Raw genomic sequence first — 5,967 nt, forward strand, 5'->3', positions numbered from 1 at the left:
ATCTATGTTTTGTGAGGTTAAGTTTTTTATTAGTTTACAATTTTATAAAAAGAAGAAGATGGTATATATGTGACTAAATCTAACACATGAACATGAGATTTTGGTGACCCAAAAACCTTCCAAATAGAAAGTAAAACTGGGGTGGGGATGATACCTAGAAAACTTTACTACTGCAGTATAAAGTTGGCCTGTTAGGGCTTACATTGATCACTTCTAATTATCTACCCTGTTAAGAGCAATTTGGACTGCTAGATCCACCTTGTTAGAGGATTTACAAACATACAATGAAGTATGCACTCTGTTAGGAGATTTATAAAGAGACTATTAAGTCTACCCTATTAAAGGATTTACAAAACTAATTCACCTATTAGGATGAAATAGTGGATCTACATACAACTTGATTGCTGATTACATCCTTGAAGTACAGATCACCTCTTGTGATTGATGAATCTTTATTGCTCCTTGTAGACCTTGCTGAATACTTTGCTTTGCTATTGATTTGCATTTACTCTTATTCAAAGCATTACATGTCCATTCCTTGATACCCACATATATTGCAAATGATATAATACATTATGTGTATATCATTCTAATAATTACAATTGCAAGGTCAGCCAAAACACAAGTGAACAAAATATTACTTAGTCAGCCAAATAGTAGAAAACTCAGGTTCTTCAAGCTGACTTGGTGACCTTTTGATACTCGACATCCATTGCATTACTCGACATTGTCATGCACTTGGTAGAAGTAGAAGCTGAGCTCATACTAATCACATAATGTAGCTTGGAACTCAGTAACCATTAGAGAGTTGGTAGATATAGTGTCCCTCGGTAGAAACTAGATCCTTCATTTACCTTTCTTTCACTTGGTAAACACTACACATCCATCACTTGGTAAAAATTGGATCCTTCATTTACCTTTCTTTCACTCGGTAAACACTGTGAAGCTTGGTGAACATTGTAGGCTTGATAGACACTACTAGACGGCACACTCACTCGGTAGCTTCAAGAATGCTTGGTGTGAACTGCTTAAGTGATGAACCTACAAGGTAACCACTGAATCCTCGGTATACACTGTAGACTGAGTGATGAGCTCGGTAATCATTTAGAATCGAATAATTTTTGTCAGTAATGACAAATACAATATAATGCCAACAATCTCCTCCTTTGGCATTAGTGACAAAAAAACACTTATGAGCCAAACTTTGTGTACATTGACATACTAGATTTCATTTTTCAAAATTGATCTTTGTAAACCTCCTGTATATACATTTCTTACATGTCTTTACATATCTCCCCCATACATATGGCATGGTATATACATAGCTTATCATTGTACATATATCAATCTATTATATTCTCCCTTATTTTCTCCGTTCACTCTTACTCCCCTTAACTTTTACTATCTCTTAATCCCCCTTTTTGACAATAATGCCAAAGGCAATCATACTTATACAGAGACACCAAAATGTGAGAGAAACTCAGAATGTAGATTAAGAATAAGAGATAATGTCTTATCCCAATTATCTTGTAAAATTTTTCAAGTGGAGAGAGCCACTTGAACTTCTAAAAAAAGTTCAATCATATGATTTGCAATAGAAAAATTATTGTCATGAATCAATGCTTTTGAATAGGCAATGTGTTTCTAAATTTGATCCATGACTAGGAGAACCATATTCTGAATGTCAATCAATGTAGACCTTATTCTGGCTTCTTCTCTAAGTAAGTTTGCCTCTATTTCAAACAAAAATTTCACCTTCATGTGATGTGATGAGCTTGAACTATGGTCAAGCTGCAACTTTTGAGCACTTGTCTTCATTTCTGCTTCAATCTTATTTAATTTTTCTTTGACCTCCTTGGTGTACTCAATAACATCATAGAGCTTGCTCGAGGTTGCTCAAAATTGAAGATAATTCAACTTGCTTTATTGCAATGTGTTGAGCAATTTGCTCAAGCACCTTATTGTCAAAAAATTTCTCTACCTTTTCTATAAGCTTCTCTTGGCTAGAAGTGTCCTCATTGAACTTATGTACAACCTCTTCTAATTGTAACAAAATGTGTTGAGATGAATCCACATCAACACCTATTTCCTTAGTAACTATATTTCTAGCACTTTCAATTATAATGAATTGTCTATCTCTCTCATCTCTATGTTGTTTATGCCTTTCTCTTGTCTCTAAAAGATGATTGACCAGTCTCATTTCATCAACTATGGCAGTATCCAAATCTATCTTAGGTATAACAATTTCCTTTTCCAAGTCTATATCCTCATCAATTTCCTTGCTAGTAAGCAGAAGATTTAGTGGAGTCATTGGTTTTACTTCAGTGCTTACTTCCTTGGATTTAGAAACAGAAACAATAGTTGATGAAGTTGGACTAGTAGAAAAAACTTGAATTGGTCCAACTAGAGGAAAACTAAGAGATGTACTAACTGTATCCAAAATTGATGTGCTTCCCAAAAATGAAGTATTAATAGGTAATGTATCAACTAGAATACTTACAATTGAAGAACTAACTAGAACAAAAATTGGTGTAGTTGAAGCTATGGATGACAAAACTATAGGGCAAACTAGAAAACTTACTGTACATGTTACGGTAGAAGTTATCACCATTGAAGAATTAGCAGCTATACATACTACTGAGGTAGATGACTCAAGAGCTAATAAAGATGGTTGTAGCTTGGTAGATGAAGTGCTTGACTCTTCCATTGAAGATTCTTGTAGTTGGGAGGTGATAGGTGATGATTCAGCTATATATGTGGCTATTGTGCTCACAGCCTCACTTGCAGAAGCTATCTCCATAGTAGATGTAACATTCTTTCGTGGAGAGTGAGGAAGGGATGCAATAACTTCTACTACAATTTTTACTGGATCTTCTTCATCCTTGTCTTCCTCCACTGCTTCTTCCTCTTTCTCCTCTTCTTCCTTCTCCTTCATCAATTCTTTCATATCTTCATTAGTTACTATGACTGAGGGAGTATTATCGTCTTCCTCATCCTCTTGGTCACTTTCATCATCCTTGATTTCTATAGGATCATCACTGGGCTTATGTAGATAATAGATGCCCTTCCACATGTTTGTTGCATCATTAACAACATGCTCAATATCTTTGATTTAAATCAAACATGTATGGAATCTAATCATCATTCTTCCTTCATTGATCTTCATTGCTGCCTTTATTTCTGCCTCAGTAAGATTTGATAAAAGATTCTTCAAGGACTGTTCATATATGTCCTTTGTTGTTTGAGTGGATGAATGCCACCTTGGTTGCAGTCTTACCAACAATTCTTTTGAGATTTGAGGGGCAATCTGGTATGGGGAATACTTCCATTTTCCCATCTTTGTAAGTACCAGTTCCTCAATCTGCATCAGTTCTAGTTTCAAATTTTAAAGCTTTTAAATTTATGATGCTAGCTCCCTCTTCCATCTATTTCAATCTTTCTTGGAAGGTAAGTTGGGGCTTGTTAAATACTACTTCGTCTTTCTTCTTACCTTTGCCTCTTCTAGTAAAAACAGTTGTGGAGGCCTTTGGGGGTTTAGTGATGATGACTTTTCCTTTCTTTTTAGTTGGCTTTGCCTCCTTCTCTGAATCTTCCTCTTTATTTTCTTGTTCCTGCTCCTCTTCTTCATCCTCACCTTTTCCCTCGGTAATCATTAAGGGCTCAGTTGTAGTTTTCATCTTGGCAACCTTTCTTTTACCTTTTCTGATTGCTTGGGGAAGTTTAATCTCTAATTCTATTCTGGCTTTTGCCTCATCATAGGTACCAAAAATTAGTTTCTTGGGGTCTACTGGCTCATTCACCAGTGCTTCAATAATATCCCTGGTTTCATCAATATTGACCTTATAACGTAGAGGTTTCACCCATGCAACTCGGGGCCTGATTGCCTAAATCTATACTATGTTGTAGTCTACCATGAAACACCCATCATCTTTGTAGTCCTCAACAAGTTTAGGAGGAATCTTGAACCTATTGTTCATCATTTGCTTGAAGTTTTCAAAATAGTTATCCATTATACTATCAAAATTTACACCCATTTCTACTATAAACTCATTAATCTGATATAGAATGGGAACATCCTTTCTCCATACAATAGAACCTTTGGAGGGAAAGAATTTTTGCACATAAAAGAATAAACATGTTAACAAAGAATTGAATTTATAGGGGTTATTCTTGGATGATCTGATGCTATCCATGTTCTTGTTCAGTTGGCTTAGCAATAGGTCAGACAGGTCATATTCCAAATTCTTCTTCACAACTTTAAATGCTAGGTATACGGCCTCACACGACACACTATTCAAATGACTAGAACTGTAAATATTGTGAGAAATTACATGAATTCCATATCTCAGTTCTACATCGGTAATGGTGCTAATCTTTAAGCCTCTGCTATTCCACTCAGTTAGGGTTTTCTTCTGAAGTTCATCCTGACCTAGAGTTTTGGTAGTTTTAGCTTTGCTGAGAATGGAAAGGCCTTCAATCTTGTGAATCATCTTCTTGGTGATTAATATGGGTTTCTCCAACCATAACTGACCATTGTGAACATGGCTGAGAATAAACCTAATTCATTTTATTTGGAAGCTTCTTGGCAGATGAGATATGTGGGTCAACCCTTTTGTTTCCAAATCTTTATGCTCAAGTTTCAATGAGCCATCAATACACATTTCTTCTAACACACTATCCATTTCTAGGGTTCCTATTTCTTGAATTGAACATTTGAAATGAGTTTAGATATCATTGATCAGAAGTACCTTTGGTGGTATTTGCAACTGTCCCCCTTTAGGGTCGAGTGTTTCTACCACTGTGGGAACCAACTTGAAGTTTGGTGCTTTCCATTCTATGCCCTTGACCAACATTTTTTATCCTCGTTTCACCTTGCTAGTGCTTATGCTTGTGGAAGCCATTGCTGCTCAGTAAGTGATGGAAATCTTTGAACAAATTTGTTAACTAAAAATTTTCTCGAAATCGCTTAAAGTCGCTTGAATGCACCTGGAAATCTCTTTGCTTAGAAGATATGATGAAAAATGAAGTTGAATTCTACCCATTTTGATGAAAATTTCTGCCATTAATGCTCGATACGAAAGTAGCCATGATGACATAATGCTTGATAGGATGCCATTCACTGGCTTGGTAGAAACTTGCAACTCGGTGATCGAACAAAACTTTTGTTGCTCCCGATCTAGCTTGGTTGAGTCTGAGACTGACCTTTCTCTAGGTGACCTGATTTCTTGTGACCCTTTGTATCTAAAATACTAATTGGACCTTTTTCTTTCTTTCATTTGGAACTACTCTCGATATGGCTTGATGATACAGTTCTAGAGCCTGCTTAATGAATCTAATTGGAAATGGGGGAGTCACCCACTTCTTGAGTGACATGGCCATCATTTGAACTGTTCTACTTGGAAGATTTAGGAATCCATTGTTGTCTCATCTACTTCTAAATGTTATCATCTTTAGCTTTCTTTTCATTTTCAATTCTTCCTATACTCATGCAATTCTTGGCTATATGACCGAGTTCAGTGCATGTATAACATCTTACTGCTGTATCTCTTTTTCTCAAGTGATGCCTTGAGCATTCTTTGCCAATGTGTCCATATTCTCCGCAATAATGACATCTGCACCATGTATTGTAATCCCATCCAAATATTTATTTAACAAGTTGTTCAACTAGATTGAATGATTTAGATCTACATTGGAATGCCTTGTGACCATGCTTCTTGCATTTATGACATTTGCCTTCAAATTTTGGTTTTTCCTTGCATTCATTAGCTTTGTGACCATGCTAATTGTAGTTATAGCATTTACCATTGAATTTTTCTTTTCCATTGCTCCAACATTTGTTTGATGTATGACCTAACTTACCACAGTGATTGCAAGTAGGTCTTTTATTCCTTTGGGCACCTTGTTTGGAAGATTCACCTTCTTCATCATATCCAAGTCTTGCTTTACCTTTTTGTCTATGAAGATTTT

Source organism: Cupressus sempervirens, chromosome 2 (assembly GCF_028749045.1).
Source record: "Cupressus sempervirens isolate cs-2001-9-10 chromosome 2, ASM2874904v1, whole genome shotgun sequence".
NCBI classification, from domain to species: domain Eukaryota; kingdom Viridiplantae; phylum Streptophyta; class Pinopsida; order Cupressales; family Cupressaceae; genus Cupressus; species Cupressus sempervirens.